This window comes from Lonchura striata, chromosome 6 (genome assembly GCF_050655825.1).
Source record: "Lonchura striata isolate lonStrDom1 chromosome 6, ASM5065582v1, whole genome shotgun sequence".
NCBI classification, from domain to species: Eukaryota; Metazoa; Chordata; class Aves; order Passeriformes; family Estrildidae; genus Lonchura; species Lonchura striata.
In genome coordinates, this window is record NC_140708.1 from 12,001,061 (window position 1) to 12,027,371 (window position 26,311).

The 26,311-nt window shown below is 37.0% G+C and overlaps 1 protein-coding gene across 1 annotated transcript in view; it reads right to left on the reverse strand.

The window, feature by feature from the left end:
• Window positions 1–22,313, reverse strand: part of CABCOCO1 (ciliary associated calcium binding coiled-coil 1) — a 206,608-nt gene extending 184,295 nt beyond the window's left edge. The window contains exons 1-3 of the mRNA XM_085583222.1: window positions 21,699–22,313; window positions 6,057–6,258; window positions 1,873–1,970 (exon numbers count right to left, since the gene is read on the reverse strand). The gene's annotated coding sequence lies outside the window, so the exon portion shown is untranslated. The remainder of the gene's footprint in view (window positions 1–1,872; window positions 1,971–6,056; window positions 6,259–21,698) is intronic.
• Between the last annotated feature and the right edge of the window lie 3,998 nt (window positions 22,314–26,311).

The following is a 26,311-nucleotide window of genomic DNA, read 5'->3' on the forward strand; positions in this document are numbered from 1 at the left end:
TGAAACAAATTTACAAGGTAGATGTTCAATTCAAGAAAATCTACTCATATTCATTCAATGAGATTGTAAAATCATCTAGTTAATCTGACATATATATGTAACTGTTGTCTGCAACATAACTGCTGAAATTACTGACTGTTCATTTGACTTCTATATGAACTCTGTATTTATAATACTTGAAATTTAAATGAAACCAACAAAATAACAGGAAGATCCAATAGCAGCCAAAGCATTGCTTCAATAGCACATGAGAGGTTACTCCCAAGGGATCACATTACCATGGAAGAGAGGAAGCTAATGATGCTCTCTGTAGCAAGGGGGTTCACAAATAGCCAGATTATCACTCTGGTTAAGGCAATACAGTAAAGTGATGCAATGCTGGACTGCAAGGTGGGAAGTAGAGACAAAAAAATCTGAATTAGAAAAGACATTATTGGGAGAAAAATATTTAACAGTTATAAATAATATAGCTTCGTATTAACATACTTTATATCCTGTTTACATAGTGCATCTTGGTTGATTATGTACTGTGAGAAATTAATAATTAATATTGTCTTGCATGTTTTTATTGGATGTGAGAGAGAACATTTATTACAAATGTCCACATCTTTTCTCCCATGAACAACACATAAATTAGCTTTTCCAGAAAAGGCTGCTAGTTTTGGCTCAATGCCTCAGTGTCGTGGTATTAGAGGCACAGGCAATCAGAAGAACTGCTGGCAGAAGTGAGTGTTATATTACATTCATTTACACTACTTATAAATCTGGCCCACTGCTACAGTGACTAAAACTGTTACTGTAGGAAAGACAGCAGGTAAAACTTCCTAGTGGCAGATGTGATGTGCTGCACGAATTTAAAGCATCCCCAGCTGTATGAACCTAAGCCAGCCATCAGATGGAAAATGTCCTGTCACTGCTGATTTGACCTAAGAGAAAACCTCTCCTAACCATTACTAATTTCCTGAGTCAGCATGTTCTGTTAATGCCTGCCACTAATCACACAGATTTACAACTCGGTGCAATATTTGTGAACCAAAGGAAAACCCTCTGAGATTGAAGACTTATTAAAGATGATTATCCTCACACTAAAAAAAAAACCAAAAAAAAACCAAAAAAAAAAACCCAGAAAAAAAAAACCCCAAACCCTTTAAAGACAATGCTGAGCAATGGCAGGACTTTGACTTATGACCTCATCAAGATAAGAAGCATCTAATCTAAGGGAAGAAAACTATTACTTAGGGCTGCTATGTGTGTGGCAACATGTCCGTTACCTTTCTGCTAAATATCAAAGCTCCTGCAGCCCTTCCTCACTATCCCTGTAAGATGGAAATCAGCTTTGCCATTTATAACACATGGCATTTCACTGAGGCACCCAATTGGGAGATATTTTTAGACTACAGAGGAGAGATCTGTTGGCTAATAACCTTGCAGCATTCCTGCATTATGTTGGTGAAGAGTCACTGACAAAGTTACAGTTTGAACCCTGCTTTTCTGTCATACTTTTGTTCTTTGTTAAATTCATCACCTTCAACCAAGAGCTTCTAAGAGTTGAAAGTTCAGAAGTCTGTAAAAATAAAATATGTGCAATGTCTTGGATAAAATTCTGTCAAAGATCAAAAGGTTAGGATTTGATGAGACAAAAATTTCTCCTATCAGAACAAACAATACCTAATTAGACCAACAGATTTGACCCATTACATGTGTATATATTTAAAATCTTTCTATTGCCTCCTGGTGCCCATTTTTACCTTGCTTTGTCAATTTTTTTGGTAGAATTAGGTTACTTACTGTAATCAATGGACATTTTATGGATATGGTTTAATACCATATAAAATTATCATCTCACATTACAGCTGTATAAAAACTACTCACATTACTGAGCTCTTGTGGACAGGTTGCAGAAGAGGACCCACAGCTTCTGGAACATAAATTTACTTCATTCTGTTCATTAATGTTTCAATGCTGCTGACCTAGAGAGCAGAAGAGATAATTATTAGGTGTTTTCAGCACCATTTCCCATTGAAATTAGTTTGCCATACCAGCAGAAAACAAGCACTGCAAACCAGGTACAGCCCCCATATTTTCCCACTGAAGCAGAGTGAGTACTATGAATTCAGCACATTTCAAATACTGGTTATATTGTTCATGCAATTTAGCTTTTGCATTGTGTAGATATCTCATGCCTCTTTCATTAGCTGAAGCAATTAAAGTACAGTCAGACTTAAGATTTATATTTTCATATTCCCTCTTTGTGCGATTCATTTTGAGATAATTAAAATAATTTTTCAGTGAAGCTGTCACAGCATAATGAAAAATGTTATGGGAATATAAACATGACTTGTAAACATTTTATGAGAGTTTTTTTAAAGCGGGAGGGATACACAACAGCTTTAAAAAATCAAAAAGGATTCCCAAGGTGAAGAAAGAACTATAATGGTATTTTTAAAACTCAACTAACAATTGCATGAAAATAATTACTTTCCCAGAAAAGAAGTATATGAGAAAAACATCAGCTGATTAAAATAATTCCGGATTTTTCCCTCTGATTTTCTCTGTCTGTATCTGTCCAGATAATAGAACAGACAATGTAAAACAGCACACATAATGTCCTGCATTAGCTGCTTTAATCTGCAGTGACTGAGAATGTATTTCTGGACACTGTCCAGACAGGCTTCTGGCAATCAGAATAGTGACGAGACCTGATGTACCTTGTTAATTCTCTTAAGGCTAAATCCCACAGTCCTTGCCCAGCCTAAATTCTCATTGAGAGTTTTATTTAGGTTAGATTGTGACCTATTAACCTTAACATCTTGAATTCATAGTTCTTTCATCCACACTTTTTTTTTTTCTTTAAATAAAGTATCAGTTCACCTAATATACTGATACAAAAAGATAGTCCTTGGTACATTTAAAGTCATGTGTCTTGTGCCACTGGGGAACAGCACTGGAAAAAATGTTTCTGCAAGTTATGGGGTAGTTAAACTGATGTGAAAATATGGAAATAGAAGACATGCATTAGATCATTCTCTTCCCCATTTTTCAAGAAGATATGTATGGGAAAAACACTGAATCCACATATAGCACCAATTATGTTAGTAAATGAAGGACTAAAGGAGTTTTCTCCAGCAAATTTGTTTTGAGTTTTTTCCCACTTCATTTACTATCTATTCCTCTAGAGACTGGTTTACAGTTTAGTATTTTCTTTCAGTCATCCTTGTGTCCTTCAGCAGAGTGGAGTCTTTTTACCTCTGGTAGTAGCCACAAGCCAATGTGAGTACTGTGGAAGTACCATTCATTTAAAAAAATATATATTTTAAAAAAAATTACATATATCTTAACAAAGATGCCTCTTGTTCCTTCAAATACTGGTTTCAGAACTCCTCTCCAGTAAGAAAGAAGATATCTTGCCATGTCAGTTGCTTTTCTCAACACCTCTACTATTTTTATTTTTTTTTTTTTAATTAAAAAGAATAAAAACACCAATACAGGAAAAGCTAAGTGTTCCTGTTCTTCTGGTGCCACTAACATCAAATCCATCATTTAAAATCAATCAAAGCTTATTTTCTCTTCAGTACATTTTGATGCTTGACACTTGTGAAGCTCCTCCACGTATCTCTGTCTTTAAGTCCTTACATGAATTAATCACTACAACCTCCATATTCCTTATCATTTATAGCTGGCATTAACACCTCTGTTTGCTGAACTTTTTGCCACAGCCCTGTTTCAGTCTTTGCTTTGTACTTTGTGAAACTGCAGGCATTAAGAGCCTTCTACAGGATAATACAGCAGATAAGACATCTAGATACCACCAGTTTGCTGCAACAGAGGCTGGATTTATTTTAAGGTTTACCATGTGCCTTCTGTATCTTTGCTTTTATAATTTTACTTACTTATGTGCCTTCTATTGCTGCAGAGAAATAGACCTTCTGCTTCAAAATGCTTGCCATCAAAGACATGATGTAGGTAAAATTATCTTTGAGCTAGATGGCCTAAAGAACAGTATTAGTGAGAAAATAGCAGAAATTTCTACATTTAACAGCCTATAGGCATAACATACCCAACATACCCTAAACTGTCACTTTTCATGACGGATATTCTTGGACCCTAAACCCTCCTCCCTTATAGATAACACTAGATCAGCCCAAAAGAGCATAAGCCAGTGGCTCAGTTCTGTGCAGAAAATTCTCTAAAACAGTTATTCTTAATTGTATGGAATTTCCAGTACCTGCTCCTTCCTCTGATACAAATTCTGCTGTGGAATATTGCATACTTGGAACTGGTAGCAGAAGCACTTCAATAACTATTCTTAAACAGAGTTTGATATTGTGCAATTTTCTCTTTAAAAATAATTTTTTATCATCTTCTGCTTTTCTTTGTTACTATTGATAATAAAGCCACCTGTGCAACTCAGAGTGTAAAGATAAAGTATGAAGGAAAACCCCCACATTTTCTGTGTTTTGCAGCAGGCAAACACTTAGAAGGAACCAGACAACCCAGTTCACAGCACTGCCTTATTTGAAGTCCTTCTTATGCTGAAGCTAATGATGCATCTAGCTAGGCATGTGAGTATCAGAGCTAGATAAACAGCTTGAAGAAACAAATCAACAATTTAGCGTTTAAAGGATTTTATTCACACCCTAATGAGAAGTTGCAAATAATCATGAACTCACACTTTGTTTTCTGAGCATTCATTGCTGTTCTGTTGGATAAGATATGTACTATTTTTAGATAATACTTCATAAAGAAAATGTCTTGTGTAGTAAATAGTACCAAATGTTTCATTTTCTTAGGAGTAGAAAAAAGTTCCAAGTCATTAGGATTGCTGTATGCACTGAGCAAAAGCCTGATCCTCCTTTCCAAGCTAACAAGGATTCTAAAGGAAGAAACTAGATAATGCTCAGATCAGTTAGTAGAGACACACTTTTCCTTGGAAAGAGTGTTTTGGCCAGCATAGTTTTCATCTTGTCCATAAACATAGTGAAAAGGGGATTCTACTGGTTACAGTAGAATGCTCACAGTTGGTACTTGCCAGCAGGAAAAATGCATTTTGAAAAACAAAGGGGATGAGAAGCTCTGTTCTTTCTCAGAAAAGAATAAGAGAGAAAAAAACACCAGAACAGAGCAAAGAAAACATGTGGCAAGCAACTTTATCTTCTGTTTTCCTGTGTGAGCACCTAGGAAGAGGAACTTTCATGTTACCTGTAGATTCTCTTTCATACAGAACCTCTTCTTTCACACACACATCCTTGTTTCTCACTGTTACAGGTCTTGCTTTCAAAAGAGGAACAAGGCTGTCCAGAGAATCCACAGCCTTAGAGTGCTCACAGGGGAAATACTCTTCTCCTTATCACAATCCCTTGGCAACCCAGCCACACGCCTGTTTCACTGACATGCATTATGAGTCAGGGTGTCATCTGCCCCACCCCTTGGTCACCCTTTAATCATTCACCACTGTACAGACACACGTGTCCTAACAACTTCATTTCTGTTATTTCTCAGAGCCCTCACAGAGCCACATTTCTGCCTGGCATCTGCAAGGGCAACCTAACCAAGTGCAAGCCCTCCAGAGCCCCAGCTCTTCAACAGGAGCTGCAGCACTAATAAGGAACTGGGAGCTAATAATGTAAGAGCTAGCAAGGACATTGATTAACAGACGTTGCATCAGGATACATCAGTATAATTGGAACTGGATGGCAGGAGCAACACAGCTATTAAATACAATTAAGAAAACAAAGTTCTTTGACAAGAAAATGTTTTCCATAAAAAGGAAAGCAAAACTCTCCTTTGAGACTTTCTTACTGAAAACTGGGTTTTTTTTTTAAAAAAATAGTCTTCTTATTTATCCTAAAAATGCCATGTTTTATTTTAGGACCAAAAAACCACACTTACCACAAAAGATGCTAAAAATTTCGATTCCAATAGAATATTTTCTCATAAATATCTGCTGTCCTAAACAATGCTTCAGATACATTATCTAACCTGGGAAAGCTAAAGACACATTTGAATTTCCAAGCAAATAGAAAATGTAGCTTAAATTAAAATAATTCAGCACCTACTTTCCTTTTTAGGTTCATAGCTTAGACATGTGGGTATTCTTCATATTTCTTCTTCTCCTGAGTCTAATCTGACGTTTTCTTCCAAACACACACCATTTAAATCCCAAAGAAGGCCAGAAGCAAAATTTCTGGCTGGTAGAACTCCACTGAAGTCAAGAGGAATTTATCCCATGCGTATAAAGATCTGGGGGCACAGCTGTAACTTAAAAAGAAAGCAGAAAATTTAAAGCACTCTAGACACAAAAATTAATTGTAGAAGTTTGCTTAAATGGGTAAATTAATGAGCTTCAGTATATAATCCTGATTTACTGCTCTGGAGCTGTCACCTGCCACATAGAATATCCTTACAACCTTGCTTCTCTTACGGTTACAAAGGAGCTAACCCTACTGTAGTGGGATTTCAGCAAATGAAAATTAAATCTAAAAAGCCCAAACACAGTTATTTGAAAATTTAAAACACAGTGTATTTCAAGATAAAAGCATAAACCTCCTGCACAAAAGATTTACATGAACTGACTAGTAAGGTATTTTCTTCATTTCAAATTAGCTGCTGCATGAGTAGCATAACTAATGAAATGGTATTCTTATAGATTTGTCCCCTGCTGTCATGACCCAGTTCCTGCAGCAATATTTCCAGATACATCCTGCAAGAGACAGCTCGAAAGCAGAGTTACAGCTAATCTGACAGTGCCCAAATGCTAATTGGATGGTCAGGTACATTTTGACTGATTAGCTATAGCCAAATGTTTTACGTAATGTGAGCTCTGTCAGGGTGATCTTTCTTTGGACAGGTCTTTTCTAGTTACAGGCCAAGTCTCCCAAATTTTTCACCCATTTAGACACCATTGTGTCTACCTATTCCTCTTTCAGTTTTCACTGAAATTAATCCCTGGGCTCAATATAGGTAGATGCAGAACTGACAATCACTGCACAATGGAAGAGTTTTCCTTGGGCACCTAATGAACAAATATGAAAGATAACATGGGGAAATACCTCAGAATCTCTGTCACTGTAACAAAATGCTTCACTTAAACACTGCAGGATTTCTGTCCTTAATAATACTCAACCATAATGAGAGCCAGCAAACATGCAACTACAAAGGAGTTGCTTGTGCTGCTGTTGTCACTGCATGTCCCCTGCCTGAGGACAAGCTGAGGCAACGGGATAGCCTGGTCATGTCAGGAGCCATCCAGTTCTAAGGTTTGAAGTCCTTCATAGGGTTAGAAATGGGAATTGCAGTGGGTTCACTGGTGAGGAATAGATTGATTTTTAAAATTTTATTTTTAAGGAATAGCCTTAAGGAGATGAAGAACTAGAGAGCAAATAACAATCAGGGAAGCTGTGGAGCAACAGAGTCTAGTGAATCTGTCAGAACATTTTATAACATTGAAGGCCAAACCCAGATAATCTGCATCAGCAAAGCAACCACATGGTGAGAAATGCTGTCCTGAGTTCTAAGTGCCATTTCTCTGAGCAGACAGGATTTGGAATTCTAGAATTCTTCCTTGCCATTAGTGAGGATTAAATAAAAGTTTGTGGGTGGATGCATCCAAAATGCAGGACAATTTCCTTATCCTCCCACCCTGGAAGCATGAGGGTCTCAGGAGAAATTTTGAAAATATGGGTTGACAAACAGTTCTCATTCAGGGGGCAAACACTTTTTTTTTTCTGTCTGGAAACCAATGCACTTTGTGGAAAGCTTTAGTTGCTCCTGAGGTCTGATCTATGTGTTTTCCTAACACATTAGATTTTGTTCCAAGTCAGATAATCACAATTTGGAAGAGAAAGGAGGGTGGGGGGGGGGGGGGGGTGGGTGGGAGGAGAGAGAGGATGGGGTGTGTAAGTTATGTCTTGGATTAAAGACAGTACAGTAGCAATTGCCTCCCAATTACTTCAATTCCCTATTTCATCTGGCTAGGCAATGTGATCACAACTCAAGGCTGCAGCTGTCAACACAAAATAATACAGTAAAATAATTTAACATATTCAAATATTGAGTGATATCTTTGAAAAAGGCAATGTAGGAGTTGTGCCACCCAGTGGAACAACTAAGAAGAAAATATTGAATACAGAAAGTTCTACAGTGCTCAAACTGCAAATACTTTTCATAGCATCGTTTGGACCATGGTTGTTAATTCAACTTTCTATTTATTGTTCTTCTTAAAATTTATCAGAAGCTACCAATACTTCTTTGGCTAAGTATAGAAAATATAATTTAATGCAGGATTTTAAGGAGGTGTGATCCTTTACCTTTTTTACTATATCTTTCATGTCTGTATAAAGATTTGATTTCTGAAAGCTTTGTTTGCAATGAATTAAAATGTTCTGACTCAGCCGTATTACTTATCTCTTAATATTTGGCAGTAGATTAATTTCTATGGAATATTTCTGCAAGAGTTTTATTAAGGCTGACAACAAGAAGCCAGCAAGTAAAGACAATAGCATTGGTCTCAGCAAATAACTGTAGTGCATTATGCAAAGTGCAAGCAATCCCAGGCCCCATTTCCAATAATCAAACCAGCACAGGGCACCTGTCTGATAAGGAAACACTCATTAAAGATGTCTAGCAACATCAGCCTAAGGAGATACATTTCAGATAAAAGTCTCTTCTTGGGACAAGAACTTAAGCGAATAAGATGTACTTAGCCTGTGCTTGTGACAAAGTCCTTTCCTATTCTATTATTTAGCAAGACATTCTTTGCCCCACCTATCTGAGAAAATAATTTGAGGAAAAAAATACCTGAGAAAGGTATTATAAATCTCTCGCAGGTATGTCCTGGTAAAAGGAAACAGTGACTCCCTTTAAGCTCCTGAGCTGTAAACTGAAGGACTGGAAGAATCTAAGTGAAGCTGCAGCATGGGACAAACACCTCTCTTGCATGGGCTATCAAAGCAGAAGGCAGTCAATGCTTTAGCAAGTGCCAAAGGTAACATTCAAAATCCTTCTTCTGTGCAGGTGGTAAAAAGCCAGAGTCCTTCTCTCTAGCAGCTATCAAAGCCCAAACTCCTAGATATGCTAATATGCTGATGCCATAATATATTTGCCATTGTACATGCTTGGTATGAGGTTAAACTTTCTAGATAAACCCTAAATGCTTATTCTACTCCATGTCTATTTGTGATGTAATCCTGTAAGTTATCTTTGGGATAGGGTAGTTTTGCTTTAACAATGCTTGGGCTTTGTCTGATTTAAAAGGCCTCCAAACATAGTGCCATGATCCTAGGCAGAGAGGAACTTTAGGCTTTTTTTCAACATGCTCTTGAAAAGCATGTTGAAAACTAACTTTCTCTTGGTTCATTAAACATGTTGCCATACTGCCAGTTGACCTTTCAGTTGCAAGTTTCTTCAAAACTGCTTTTTCTTGCATCAGCTATTCAGCATGTTCTCAGAATGCACGTATTTGTCTTATCATTTTATAATCATCACAAATCATAAGATAAGAAGGACCACGTTCATTAAGACAAAAGGCAACGTGATTGTGTTCCTTTTGGGTATGTATCTAAATATTCACTGTCAAATATGAGACTAACATCTAGCTTCAAAAAGTGTAACATTTGCATTTTGAGGGCTTCCACTCAGTGCATTTAAGTTTTGCATGTATTGAAGTGCATGCATCCATCAACACAGACAGAAAAAATACATCAAGAAAAATATCCAAATAAATGCAAATATGTTTTGAATGAAAGCATAATTCTGATTTAATGAGCATATTTGTAACAGCAGTAGCTTTCCCTCTTTCTATGTAGAAAAGGATCCTGTCATGATGAGAGACCCAGGTATGAGAGACCCAGAGATGAAGAGAAATCACCAACTGCTCTTCTCAGCCTTCTCATTGCCTATGCAAGACAAGTAAGAAATAGCAAAAGGATCCATGATGATAAATATACTGTCAATGACTACTGTTTTGTTCTTAAAATTTCACATGTATGATGCCTTCAAGGCTGCTGAGGCCTCATGTAATTTGCAAATATCCACATAGCTGTGATCACATAAGAAGTAGTAAATTTTCACATTATGTTCATGATGAAAGAAAAGCTGAGGATAGTTTTTAATTTATTCTTATTTCACAGTTATGAGTTAAAACTCATATTCGTTGAGGCTGCAGGCTTCCTTAGCAGACTCATTGGAAATACTAAGGATTGCAAAAACAAGTGAACAAAGAGACAAGAAGAATTTGGTTTTGAACAACCCATATGTAATTTACACAAACAGCATTTATGGATGAGTTAGAATTGTTTATTTGCAAGTAGATAGTTTTGCTTTTCATTTCTGAAAAAAAGTCATCAGTTGGCAAAAATCATTTGATTAATTCATTCTTTAGACACAGTACCTTCATTCCAGTGTTACTCCCATAGCTTTCAAGTTAAACCATACATATTTCATCTTCATATACAATATCTTAAATATTTTGCATATTTTTTGTTCAAAAAATTACCACTCTTTCAAAGCTACATGTTAACAGGATATTCAAGTGTCTGTACACTGACTCTAATGATTCTAGGCAATATTTCAGCCAACAAAAAAGGATTTTTCTGCTTACATGGTGTTATCCAAGTGAAGTTATTGGGCTGACTCAGATTTTTGTATTATTAACTTTTGAGAGAGTTATGGATCTCAATTCAAGGAGCTTGTATACTGGAAAAATGAGAGCATATATTCAGACTGAGGTCACACATATGGGTACATTGCTTAGAGAAAAAGCCATCAAGAAGTATTAGCCAGCAACAAGACCATGCTGCATAGGTGGATCACAGAAATTTCTCTGGGCTCATTCTCTCAAGTTGTTTCATTGGGAGTTACTTGGAGTTACAAAACTACACTTTGTTCTCATGTTTCATACTTGTGAGAAAAGGCTAATGAGGTGACTACTATAGAATATTTCATTACTATTCACCAAGTTCAAAATATTATCTGCCTTATTGAATTGTAAACATGGTTCTAGAGGGTTCTGACTAAGTCACTTGGAACTCAGCAGTCAGTCTGGCTTTGTGTGATCTGCTAATCTCTTCCTCCACATTCTGCCATTCACACTCCTCTTTCAGCCCCTCAGGAGTGAAGAGATGGTTGGCTGAATTTAGCATCTTGCAAGTGTGCTTAGGCACTGGTGCATGTTTATGTGAATGTGACATGGTGAGCTAGTGGAAAAATGCAGCTGGTTTAGCAATCACAACAAAATAATCTTTGAAGCCAATCATGCTGTTCCTCTAGGCTCCTGTTTCCAGAGGATCCCAACTAGAGGATTTGCAACAAAACCAAAACAAATCTGCATGCCAGGATGCAAATCAGAACACCTTAATATGGGTCAGTATATCCACCTCATGATAGTGTTGAAACTCTCACTGCTTTAAGGTGTGTACCTTTGTACTCTCATAAGATATTCTACCTTGTGCTGTCATCTTCATGTGCTTAATAGTCTTCAGATGTATTTTCACATTTTCCTTTAAGCATTTGCGAGAAGGAAGGGTTAATATAACAAACTTTAAAGACAAAATTTTGAGTGAAATGTTATGAAATCTTTTTTATTTTTCAGATCTGCCAGGTAAAATAGATTATCTTACCTTAAACAGACAGTCACTCTTGTTAAAACCTGTGTAGCACTCCATTACCAAACTTTGGCATGGATAATTAGGGAAGAGCTACTCCAAAACCATGAATTCAGCTGAGATAATATCCTGAGATCATTTAACTACATTTCTATATGAAACGAAGTACATCTTTAAGTCTCTTCAGGGCTTGGGATAGAAGTCCAACTTTAGATTTCTCATTTTTCTCCTGTTAACACTGGCTAAACCAGAAGGCACACAGACCTACATTCTGAAATTCACCTGACAATACTGGCAGCTCAAGAGTAAACATGATTCTGCTTGAAACCTGATGAGTTTCTATACTTCTTTACTCAGATTTGTGTAAGATAGGAAAAGACCTTTACCTCAAGGCTCCTTATTCACTAAGAATAAAAAAAATTAGCATTGAGCTGCCATTTATCAGAAGATATATTTATTATTTATTCCATCTGATCACAATAATCATGGATTTTTCTTTCTTGTTTTCACATTGTATAGGATTCTTTTTTTTTTTCACATTATATAGAGGCTTCACTTTCTCTGTGTTTTCAAACACGTTGAGGACCTTCTTGAAAAGACAGGTGGCATTTATGATGAAAAATGTGTAGAAATTGAGGGGCGGGGAAGAGCTGATAATGACTTAAAAGTAGATTTAATTGTACTGTGGAAAGGGAAAGGCCTGGTTCTGCAATTGGAAGAGAACATCTCTGTTTCCTGTTTAAGTCCTGGTATACTTCCTATCCATGTATGCTCCCCTGTGGTCTGAGGCCTCCAGGGTGCTGCTTTAATCAAGAAGCCAGAATAAGGGACCTAAACACCCCTTCTGACCACCAGCTCTGTGACCTTGTCTCTCATTTCTATCATATTATTATTCGTTACCCTCTTCACCCACCCAAGCTTCTATGGCAGATATTTAATTTTTAAATTGTCCTAGAGCAATTTCCTTTGTCTGCTTGCAACTATTATCAGCTGGATGACATGTCCAGTGTGCCAGTATGTCATAAACTGGCTGCTCAGCAAGAGTAGCAGCAGTTATCTGCACTAATGTTCTGTTCATGAGAGAAGACCAGGAGGCACACACAGGAAATAAATTTAAGAGGCCAAAAAAAGAGGTCTGTTATGACTCATGAGGGATCTTGCACAGTCCACCTGCTGTTCCTAGCAAAAGCCTAAGGAATGACATGACAACAGCCAGCCAACATTAAGACATCATGAAGTAACTAAGGTCAAGAGGCATTTATGATGACATCTGTTATTATGAGAAACTGTCTAACTTGAATAATCTCACTAGATAAGTGTGTCTGTGCCATGAAAACTGATCTGACAGCAATCTCAGTTACTGTCAAGAACCTCACCATAAGCCTGTGCAATAAAAAATGTAACTTAGCAGTCACTGTCCTCCGTGCTCCAGAGGTGACCAGAGTAAATCAAGAGCTTACTGTATCACAGATGAGCTGACTGACTTTAATAAGAAATCTCGTTCTTATGGATTACTGTTCCCCTGCCACATCTTGTCAGCAATTCTTCAGAAAATTATTCTACCATTTCCAATTGCAAGGAAACAGATGGCACATGGAGGGAACCTCTCTGATGTGTAATGTCTTGGAAAAACAAGAATAAATAAATTAAAGACCAGAGGCCAGCACTAAAATTGTCTTTTATCAAAATACAACTTAACTCAGTGTCTTGGGTTTGTGTGTCAAGGTTTTGGTAGCAGTGGGTACCAGCAGCAAAGTCTACAGGCTCCATGAGGAGCTGCTAGGAACTTCTCCTTTATCTGCCATGCCTGACAACTTCAAGATGGACCCACTGCTGGTCAAGGCCAAGCCCATCATCCATGGTGGTAGCACCTCTGGGATAAGAGATTTAAGAAGGAGCAGAAAAACTGCATGAGCAACTGTGGGCAGAGAGAGGACTGAGAATATGTGAGAGAAACAACCACGACACAAATGTCAGTGGAAAAGGAGGTGGAGGAAATGCTCCAGGTGTCAGAGCTGAGATTCTCCTGCAGCCTGTGGTGACAGGCTGTCCACCTGCAGTCCATGGAGGTCCATGGTGAAGCAGACCTTGGAAGACCCCAGGTCAGAGCAAGGGGATGTCCAAAGGAGGCTGTGGCCCCTTAGGAAGCCCATGCTGGAGAAGGTTCCTGGCAGGACCCATGGCTCCATGGAGAAAGGATGTGACCCTGGAGTAGGTTTGCTGCTAGGACCTGTGACCCCATAGGGGACCCATGCTGGAGCAGGCTGCTCCTGAAGGAGTGTCTCCAATTCGAGGGACTCTGCTGGAGCAGAGGAAGTGTGTGAGGAGTTGTCCTCCTAAGAAGGAAGGAGCAGCAGAAGTAATGTGTAATGAGTTGACCACAATCCCCATTACCTATCCCATTCTGCCACTGGGGCAGCAATAGGTAGAGAATTCAGAGGTGAAGTTGACCTCAGGATGAAGGGAGGGATGGGGAAAAGGTGATATAAGATTCATGTTTTATTTATCATTATCCTGCTCTGTTTTGATTGGTAATCAACTAAAATTATTTCCCCAAGTCAAGTCTGTTTTGCCTGTGACAATAACTGGTGAGTGATCTCTCCCCAGATCTTGACCCATGTGTGTTTCATTATATTTTCTGAGGTGAGACTAGAGCAGCTTTGGTGGGCTCCTGGCATCCAGCCTGGATCAACCTAACACACTAGGCTGCAATAATTTTCTATTTAGCACTTAGATAGGGCAGTCATTGTTTGATCCACATTTAGATGATTCCTGCAGCAGCTGCCTAAGCAATATATGCTGTTTTCACAATGTGGAACAACATCAATAGAATAATCTACTGTAAGGTATAGAAAGAGATGAAAAAATATTAACAGGAATATAGGAATTTTCTTGGATTTTTAAGTATCTGATTTTCAAGCATCTATATTTCAGTCATAATTTATACATGGGCATATTGCATATGCATCTGTGCATATGAAATCCATCCATGAGATCATAAATACTCAGTAAAGCATATTTATAACCACTCTTGCTAGTTCAATGAATGCTAAACTTTGAGAAGTAATATAGTATGTTACAAACTTAATACCTGTGTAGCAGTGAATGGATACCAAATGTATTTTTCATTTTTTTTTCCATGCTTTTCAGCTGTGTAACAGAAGAAAGAAGGGAAAATTTTCTTAAAGGCAAGAGTTATACACAGACTTGCAAATAACATCTTTAGCAACTTACAGCTGGGTAATAAGTAGAGAAATAGCATTTTTTCTTATTGTGGTATTATGGGAAAGTTCAGTTCTTTTGTATCACTACAGAGTGGCTTCCTTAGAGAAGTAGTTAATTCAAACATACTTGGCAGAGTTTTAAACAATCATTACTTCTACAAGCTGCATCAAGAAAAACCTCTGAGTAAAGCAACTGCATAGATATGTAATGCATGAACATTCTATTAAAGCCATCAAAAATATGCCACTTCTAGTAAGGTCCTAGAATTGTTTCTATACTAATATGTGATTTCTTTGATCAAAAGAACAGTGCTGTGGAAGGAGATTGGCTACTGTTACAGGGTAAGTAATAATTCAGAGGATGCCCTAAGAACCTGCACCATTGACAGTTATGTAGCTGGCATTTGGTTGCTCTGAAAAAGTCTGTACTCCTGCTGATAATGAAAGCAAATCAAGCACTGCTACAATCTTGCAGACTTTCATTCCCTCTCCAGGGACTCTCTTGGAGCACATAAAATTGGGATAAATATTTGATTTTCCAGATAGAGATATTTCTTTTAAACTACTGATGAGATTTTGACATAATGTTGAGTTCCTGCCCCTCTGTGCAAGTATCTCAGCAGGTGTAGCCAGCAGCCTCCACCTGACATAACCGTCATTGGAAGAGTTCAGATTCCACAGCCAGTGTCAAGAAAAACAAAACAAAAAATACATAACAATTGGAGACAAAAAATGCAAAAAATGGTGCACAAATCCTTATCTGAAGTGTGCCTAAGGGTTGTTTATTTCGTTGGATAATTTCACAAAGGTCAAGAGCCACTAAACCACACATGCGAGCATGAATTCTCTAGAAAAACTCCTGGATCTGTAAGGATCATACATAAAAGAAAAAGACAAAGCTTTTGCTAGAACCAGCCTAGTAACCTAGCAGTTGTCACTGAGCCTATGAAAGTTTTGACGAGAGCAGACTGTGTATTCTCTTTGTAAAAAATGAACAGCTTTGATGCTACCTTTCATATTTTCATAAGTTTTAAATAAAGTAATTACATCTAGTCTTGTCTTCCATGACACAATCTATTACTTTTCACCTAAACACAGCTCTGCTGACACCTTCAGCACATCAAAAAAAGTTATTCTTAAGATGACAGCTGTGCTCCTCTATTTTGTGCTGGCTACGTGGCAGTTGCTATAATGCCAACAACCACTTGTCTTGCAGAGCTGTGCAAAGGATATGACTCAATGCTCTCATACAGGTAGTTTATTAGTCATGACCACAAGACCATGGTTTTATGCTATGATAAGCTCTGACTCCTGCTATTTGTATTGTGCCCATGAGATTTTTGAGGATGATACATGGGAACAGTCAATTGTGAATGAGAACAAGGTGCCCCATACTGAGATATTATCTGCTGTACCACTGTGCATTTTACAGATGGATTTCCAGAAGCAGCTGAGCTTTTCTTTTTTCTGACGTACATAATGTTCATGATTGCAGTGTCAAAGATCAGTTAATATATAACTGAAATAAACTGAAATAGTCATACATTTCCCCTCCTACCGCTATGTTGATATGAACACTGGTGTTTGCTCAAATATATCCCAGAAGGCATTCAGACCTGATTAAATTTACCAAGACATAGAGAATCTATCATTTTATTCTGTATTTTACTGTATTTGGCTCACTTTAATTTTTAAAGTTTATTTCCAGCTCACCAAGTCATTGATTGTTTTATCTTTCCTCATCAGATCTGGATGAAGATGTGGGATAACAATAGCTTCAGTGTCACTGCTGAGCTGTCTTCTACTGCCAGTAGAACAGAGAAATGTGTTCTCATTGTCCAGGAGCTGACTTTTGTTGAATATTCCTAAACTTTGACACATATGCTACCAAGAAATTGCAATAATATGGGAAGATTTTATTTGTGACAATATTTTTGACACAAAAAGTACTAATAGCCAGTATATTTATATCTGTTTACTGATTCTGCAGAAATTTAAACTTTCTGCTCAATTTTACAGCTGATCATGGTTTAGAAGGTAAGTGCATTAGGCAAGTGCCCATTTAACTCTTCACGGGTTTTGAGCAAATTATGTGTTAGAATCATTTGGCCATTGGTCTATTAATTAGATATATAGATTAGACAATTTCTCCAAAAGACAAGAAATTAACTTTACCTAAGCAGTCAACTGACATCAATATTTCTTCAGATTTCACTGTATCATCAGAGTGAGCTCAAAATCTGATGAAGATTTCATACAGACAAGCAATGCAAAACTGTTATTTGGATTATTTATAGCTGGCTTGAGCTACTGGTTTAGCACATTCAAATACAAGTAGCAGATTTACCAGGACTATTACATACCTACCGCTATATATACATATATATACATACATACATATATATATACATATATATATACACATGTATTTATTTATTTATTTTTATATATGTATATTTATTTATATCTTTATATCTTTATATATTTATACACACATACCAACATAAGGCAAATAGTCCTACCATCCTTAGATCAAAACTTACTGACTTTTATAAGAGAAAATGTATGAGCACAAGTACTACTCAGTGATTTGAGCTCTTCCTGCCACAGAAGTCTCTACTATATTGACCCCATGTGAGAGAGATTTTTCTGAAGTGGCCTTTTAGACTGGCTGTATATAAGCTCTCATGCCCTGATATAGTTTCTAATGGCATCTTGAAGCCCCATAGCAACAATGGTCATGGAAAGACTTCTCCAGAAAGGCAATATTCTTTAAAAAAATCAAATAGTTCAGAAGTTCCTGCTTGAGAAAGCAAGGAAGCAAATAACAGCAGAAAGCTTATATCATTATTATGTTATATACAATGCTATATATTATTGTACCTAAACTTTTTTTTTTACATTACTGTTATCAATAAATCTTTAAGATTTTCCAGGTGCACAGCACTGATTTCAGCTGAGAAGGTTACACTTAAAAGACATGTCAGTTTTCTCAAATTGTTTCCACAACAAGCATTATTCTCTAAGGGTTGTACTGGAAGAATAATAAGGTATGATGACAAGCTCTGTTCTAGAGAAGAAACAGAAATATAAATAAATATAAATAGCCATGTATTAACCAGCTAAAAATAATAAATGATGTTTTATTATGTGGCACATTTTAGGGAAGGTATATTTTCTTTAACATGCCACATTTTATCATCACAACCGTATATTTCTACTGCCCTCAAAGATGCAGTGCATAAAGCATTCTCATATCTTCCATTTTTTATCTCAAATGGAAATAATTGTAGATTTTCATACACTTCAAAGTTCTGAATTTCTTCATTTGACATTTATAACTGATGTGTTTTCTAAACAATGAACCCTTTAATACTTTCCAGTGTGGATCTGAACCTCAGCCTAAAGGAAATCAATCATACTGGTCCAAGTTTCCTTATGTGTGGAAAACAGTTTTTCAGATGCAGTAGTTCAATGTACAAATTCATAGAATATATTCTTCAAACAGCAATAAACAGAAAGAACTGAGATATGAAGATGGATAATGAGATAATGGAATGTTTGGTCATGTTCTAATCCAAGTTTTTGAAGGTGAGAACATGCTTTTCTGAATCTGTGACGACGTAATAGTCCTCAAATAATCTATATGCACTTTTTTGTGAAGTTACCTCTTTCTAAAACATAAACCATTCTTTAAGGGATTATCTGAATTAGGTTAACATTATTTTATTCACTGAAATGGAAGATAAAAAGGCATTTGAAAGCTCTGAATAAAATAAATTTCAGCTTTTTAACCTTTCTTTGTACTTCCAGAAGAAGTTACAATAAATTTCTCATCCATTAACTTTTTTCCAAACTAACCCTTTCAAGGAGTGTGGAATGGCATAAATTTCAGTATACATAGTATCAAATTGTTTTAATTTTATGATCATTTTATGATCATTAAAAATTTAGCATAATATGAAACAGAAACTAAGCAATTCAAAAAGCGAAAAATTACTTTTTGAGGACATATGTCACCCTTGCACCAAGAATGACACAAGAACAGACGAGGACACAGCATAAGAAGGAAGAAAATAAGGTTTAATGGAAAGGAAATTCAGCTTAAATAGACCAACAAAATACATTCTATTTGATTGGTTAATTAATAAAAACATCTTTCTCACACACTGTCCTTGGGAGGAACAGAAAAAGAAGGTGGAAAAACACCACCTGCAGATTGTTTAGACTAACAAGTTATCACATTCCTACAACTCCCTAAAAATTCTCACAAGCCACTCTGAGAAACAATAGCCGTTTCTCTCTCCCTGACCAGACTGGCATCCACAGATATGCTTCAACATTTCTGTGTATTTAAAACAAACACCTGTACTTTTGGAGAATGTTGGTAGCTAAGGAAGATGGATTGGTGATTGAAAGTTTTTATCAAGACAACATCACACACCTTTAGCAGTAACATACATTGTTGGACCCTGCATTATAGACCCTTCAGCTTGAGTTCTGCAATAAAATCAAACATTAAACAACAGCTGCATTGCTTAGTCTGGCTAGGAATATTATGCTGGCTTGATAATTAATTAATTCAGTATTCCCAGGAAAACCTTTAAAATAAGGAACTATGGTAACCTTCTCTCTCTAACGGTCATTGAAGTGCAGTGTCCCAGGACACCAAAGAGCCTATGGAAGCAGGGATCCTGTGCAGCCCCCAACACCTCTCACACACAGGCTGCTATGGCCCAGTGCTGAATTCAGTCCCAGGCTATCCTGCAGATCTTTCATTCCTGCCTCTTCAGACCCTTCACTCTGTGCAAGATGTGATCTTTTATGTAGCCTCATCATTAGTACCATCAAAAATACCATTTTTACTTTTTTACTACCTTTCTTTTAGTAGCAGAAAAATATGGCATAAAATCCTCAGGAAGTCCTTTTCAGCAGACTGTATCCTATCTCATCTGTTAATTACCTTAAAAAGTTTGCCCCTTTAATTAGGAATACTAGTATTAGTTAACTTAGTTAGTTAACTAATACTAGTATTAGTTAATTAATAATTTTTTCAACAGCAAATAACTTTGTAAATTCGCTTTAACAAAAAAAAAGTTACATTTTTCAGAACTTTCACAACACATACAAGACAGTATTCACAGTTCAAAATCTTCCTCGCCCTGTGAGCCAGAAATCACTGGCAGACCATAACCTGCCCTAAAGTAGTCTCTGAAAAGAATACAAAAGAAACCATACATACATATTCTCACATATGCAAGGAAGCAAGCAAAGAAGCAGAGGGAAGAAACAAACATAATAAATATTCATAGTTCAGCAGATTGTGGCCATTATACAGAAGATTTTCCAGTATGAAGAGAATAACATTATAGTTGCAAACATTTAAAATACCAGCACCAAAATATCAATGTCAAAACAGCCAAGGGGCAGAAAATCACTTTAGTTCCCAAGCCCAAAAGACAGTTATTAAGCCATTACATGCTGATTAAATCTCATTTTAATGTCAAATATCCTACAGATGGCTTTGTAAAGATTTTCTCAGTGTTGCAGGATAAGCCTCACCAGGTAATGCCTTCAGTCTCCTTAGCTGTGAATTCTTTGTTGGCAGAGCTAACTCAAAAGCTGGTGACTGTAAAATTTGTTTTTAAGAGTCCCTAAGCCTTTAAAATCAAAGCCAAGAAATATATTGCTTTCACTCTTGTTTTGTTTCAAAATGCCAGAATACCCTAAATCTACAGTGTGGGGTTCGGTAAAAGTAATGATGTCTATTTCAAAGGGTAAACCAAGGTGATATGAAATAAATCTACGAGTCATATTTATACGACTGGGAAAGTTCCAGTTTTGGACTTCATTATGCTTTGCACTCCACAGGCTTTCATTTGCATCATAAGACATTGAAGGGACTTTTCTCTGGTATGGGATGTGTTTGTCCACCCTGTGTGAATCTTTCGTGATACATGACAGTGCCATAAATATTCCTTTGCTACCTCTTGGAACTTTGTGCTGAATAACTTGGTTGAAGCTTGGAATCGTGCTGTTGGCATTCAAATGGCACTGAAAACTATATCACACTAAACTGCACTGCTGTGTTTCCTGTGCTGCTTTAGAATGTCAAAGGGATCTTTCTATCATTTTGTGTTTAATTGAAATGAGACAGGGAGAACTCTAAAGGTTATATCTTGTGTTCTGTTCACAGTCCTGACCTCCTTACCTCATTTCTACTATTAATAAGTTTGCATTTCTTAAGACAGTAATAAATGAGGCTAGTCTTGTAAGGAGAGTAGTATCTTTTAATAGCTGTACTGAAATAATGGAAGAAAACAGAGAAGCTTGCAGACCCTAAAGGAGAGGGTTGTGTACTGAATACTCCTCTGTTTTCTCCTGCTACAGTAGCAGTCTAATAAAAAGATAATATAATGTTACCACTCACAAACTGTGCTTCATTTGTGTCCCCAGATCATCACAGCTGCAAAAAATTTACTTTACAAAGGTGACAGCTGAGAAGCCAGTTTAAAACAGAGAGCAATGGCTTAATATAAATATATATCTTTATCTTCCAGTTACACTGCAGAGTTAAGTTCCTCTGGTTGATTAAACAAATGAAAGCCTTGTCATAATTCTTTAAATACCAACTAAATCTAGGAAGAAATAATAATTCATATTTTAGTTGCACCTTTAATTAAAGATGAGATTCAGCTAGTTTCATCCTTGGGACTTCCCACAGTTTATCTATAGCAATAAATCTTAGTAATACTATGAAAAAAAGCTCTTAATTTTGAAAGCCCATAGTTTCTATATTTCTCAAAGGTTCTCAAAGGACAAGATTCACCATAACTGACTTCTGTCTTCCACAAATTAGAAATCCTAAACTTACCTCATTGCCTGGACTCCTTGGTAAAATACTTTACAGGGATGACTGACTTGTCTCCGTGCCTAAGGCAGACACAACCATCTGCTGAAAGAGCTTCTCTCTTCTGTGACCACACAAGAAGCCAAGAAAATTCTGTAGGTTATGGACTAAAAGCAAGGGTCTGGTCCCATGTGAAATGCCTTAATATAATCACTGCTGTCCCAGAAGAGCAACAATTTGCCTTAGATCCTGTGTCATACCTGCCAGTCCTATGGCAAGACCTGAGGGCATTTCATATGGCAATGCAGGTCTCTGTTTAGGAAATTGATTACTACTGCAGATATCTAACTAAAAGCAGCTAAATTAAATAAAATTCCAGCAACAGGAAAAATTAGTGAATTTAGTAATGTTAAAAGATCTTCAGGTTATTGGTGTAAAGATGAGACAGAGAAAAGCATAAAAAGCAATGAGGGTGGTTCCTTCTCTTTCTGCTAAGGTAAAAAGCCTTTTTCCCCTACCACTTTGGGCTTAAACCTGCCTTTGACCCCAGCACTCCCTACTTTGGATGCTAAGGAAAGAGCTTTCCTTGTTTCAACCTGCTTTAACCAGGGTCAAACCAAACAGAGGAATGTCTGTAATTTCACAGGAGTAGGACGAAATTTGTGTTTGTGTCCTGCAGCAGTTTCACTGTCATTGTGGGTGGTTTCAGACACTTTGTATTTGCAAATCCGTAATTCCACATGAAGCCTTCATGAGGCCTGGCCCCTCCACCACAATCAACAGTATGTTTATAATCATGTGTAATCAGCTGACCTGATGTGAATGCACATGAGATGGCACATTTGCTCTGCACTTGCAATTGCTTTTAAGCAATTTACTTTTAGAGCAGGATTTTGCAAAAAACCACAGGATTGTGTACACAGTACACACACAAAAAGCAGTACTGTTGAATAATAAATAGTTCACATTTTATCTGTTCTCTAAGAGGAAGAAGAATGGCTGCATATTGTTTTATTTGAGAGTTTCATGGATGTACATTTCATGACTGCAGGAAGTCGAGTTCAGAAGAGATTTCATTTCATACTCTGGATACACATCTTGATTAGATTAGTCTGCATTTGCCTCATTTTAAAGAGGTGCTAAAAACCGCTGTCCTATTTCCAAATCTGGTTCACACCCTTTGGTATGCTAAGAATTTTAATATGTCTCAACGTCTACATTTTACTGTAAGAGTTAACAAATTCTGCACTTGAAATCCATGCTTGTTACTAAGTATGTGATTTAATACTGAAAGAGAGAACTGCTTTATATCATTTTACACAGTATGAGCCATACAATAAGCATTTCAGGCCGAGAAAAATCTGATAAACATGAGTGTTTGAGGCCCCTGGGATTATAATCTCTTTTTATACCACATCTATCTGAAGATATATTTATTTTCTAATATAAAGGAATGCATTAAATCTAACAGGCAGTAAATAAAGCAGATGTGAACCATGAACACTAGCTTAGAAGATGTGAGGTGAGGTAGGATAAGACAAATCTATCGTAAAGACTGAGGCATGCTTGCCCCAGATTAAGAATAGATGTTTTAAAATGCAAGTATTTATTCTAAATTACTTGGTCTTCCTTGATTCTCAGACAGATTTAACTGCAGTGCAAACCTTTCATATGCATCCATATGCTCATTTTAAGTTAGTTTTGCATCTGATGAACAGTACAGACACTCCATTTGCGTAGTTGGAATGTCTAAAATGTGAAAATCCATATTGAGCAGTAACAGGACATGCAAGCCACCCACCAAAGAATATGTCCTTTTTGCCAAGAACAAGGAGAGTCTTATTTGAAATAGCTCAAGTGACAAGAAGGTCACAGGAAGGCAAAGCACACCAGTTTAGCCAGGCCACATTTTTCCTCCAGAATCACACCTCACAAGGTGAAATCAGAGCAGATTGTCTTACACCACAGCTGTGTTCTAGTAGCAGTAACAACTACAAACTGACACTGGCAGTATACTTATGGGTCGTTATCTGGTCAGCAAATATATTCAAAGTTAATGCCGATCCATCAAATACCTTCAGGCTCCATTACCCTTTCCTTTCACCCAGCTGCTGTTTACAGACAAAAGGAATCCACTCTGTTTTGCTGAGCAGATCAAAGTGTAACAGGCTATATATGGCCTGCAGTGGAAGAAAACAGTGTGGCATGTCATAACATTGCACTGACGTAAGGCCATTACAGGCAGCAACAGTGACACATTGGCTTTTGCACCTACGGCAATATTTTAAGCCTCTTTCCACCATGTCATCAAGTACAGAGTTCAGCCACCAGCAGCCCCAGGCAAAATGTGCCAGTGCCAGCCAAAGAGGACTGGGACACTGGGGACAACTCAAGACATGGACTTGTGAGCTGAGGTCTGACTCAGCTCTGCCTGGGCAAGTGACTGACAGGTAAGGATGTGCTACCAAAGAAAACTCAACACCCAGAAGGACACAGAAAGAAGAAATAGCAAGTTTCAACCATAGTTTACTGTTGATAGAAACTTGTGTAAAATCCTTCCTTTGCTAATGGATTCTTAAAACACATATATTGCATGAAAGATTTTAATTATTCTCTAAAAACCAAATTTTCTCAATTTAGGTAGTTAGGGTACTGCCAGAGTAGAAAGAGAACTGTGCTCAACTTTCTGTCAGGTTATATGAGCACAGAGGAGGAGGAGGTGATTTATCCCACTCCTTATATCCACATCCTGAAAGCAGAATTCCAAACTGTCTACCAGGCCTTGAAAAACACAGGAGCAGACATGAAATTCTACTGCTTCATCAGCTATTGTCAGTCTGTTTCAGGGAAATACAGCCAGAAATATTTGGTTCATGACTATTTCATACTCTTTCTTCTAGTCCTGTGGGATAAACAGCACATCTTGGGAAGACCTGCTGTGGAAATAGAAGTGAAATTTAGAAAATCCACAGAAGTAAAGAAAAAATTTTCTGTCACTGAAGCATTATGAGGCATCTGGACCGGAGAACCTGGACCCTACGTAAAGTAAACTCCATAGAGGTAGATTCACTCTTTTACTACTTGTAAGTCAAAGATGACATAGTAGTCAGAAATAATAATTATTAATAATTAATTAATAATAATAGTAATCATTGTACTGCAAAATGGAATTATCCTCTTCCTTTCTTAAGGTTTTATGCTAATCACTGAAAGACATGACCCTTGCTCCCTTCAGTATAATTCAGAGCATGAATTATGGAAAAGGCTTGTTCATAGTTATGAGCACCATAACAAGAAACTATTACCATAACAAGTAACTGTCTTATACTTTATTTCATTTTCACTGGCAAGCCCTAAAACTTTGGGTCTACAGATTTAATGGAACAGTATTTTTTTCATCCAGTGGTTGTACCAGTATATAGAGACACAGTTACTATCTAATGAGTTTCTTATCAGAACATTCAGGTTGTTAAGAACTGATCCAGACCACTCCTACATGTTTCTCATGATTCCCTATAGTGTAAGGTACTATGTCATTATTTGGTAATTTGCAACATGCTGGTTGCTCCCCAGCTTCTGCATTTGCCTTCCATAAACATGATGTAAAAGGAATCTACAGAAGGCCAAGAATGTCAGAGCACCAAATAAAGATGCAATAAAATAGAAGATGGACTGTGAAAAACACCTCTCAAGGTGAAATAGGCATTACTTGCAGATTTCGATCACTAGAGAATGAAGCTAGGCTAAATCCAGTGACACTGCAAGCTAGTCAGCATACCCCATGCAGAGAAACATTGTTTTATAGACTGGCTTATGATTAATAACACTCCAGGAATGGCACACTCTAGCTGACATGCACAACTCCAGCTTAAAAGATTACCTTTTTCTCCCAGTCATCATTAGAGTAAAAGTTTATGTTAGTCAAGCTAGCAAAAAGGAAAAAGGATTTGTTTTAAGGGAAAAAAATCTCTTGCACAATGAATGTTTAAGAATGTTTCAGTTTTCTGTATTTGATCTACATGACTGGTTTATAAACTGCTTTTAAAACTGACAAACAAATCTTGTCAGAGAATAATACAACACACCACTAAGCTGTAGCAAGTGATTTCCCTTAGGGTTTGGTTTTGCCGTGTGTCCAGAAAAGACCAAATAAAAACATGTCCTTGCTAAAATAAAGCAGTTTTTCAAAATTCAGCATCCTTTCCATACACAAAGGTTTTATTTTTTTGCAGCAAGGCTGTGCTGTCTTGTTGGTTTATGTGCAGCCATATGCTTTCAATAAATGTCAGCAAGAACTGAGAGACTTCAGCAGACTCCTCGGAGAGTGTTTCACCTGGCTGTATAACAGCTGCATTTCCGTGAAAGCTGAGAAGCCCCAGGTTTATGATTAACAATTTAATGTTAGTTACATCATGGGAGAGGCACCTTGTGCAATCTTCTTACATAATTTACTGTACACATTATTCATTCCAACATGAGTTATAAGTCATCCATGAGTAAGCCCTGAAGAATTAGAAGAAGCTGTAAGCAATACACAGGAAAGCCTGACTACAATGAGCATTTGTGATTCAATAATGACTTGGTATTAACCTTTACATTTTGGGTTTTCAACTGCTATGTGTAATCATCAGAAAACT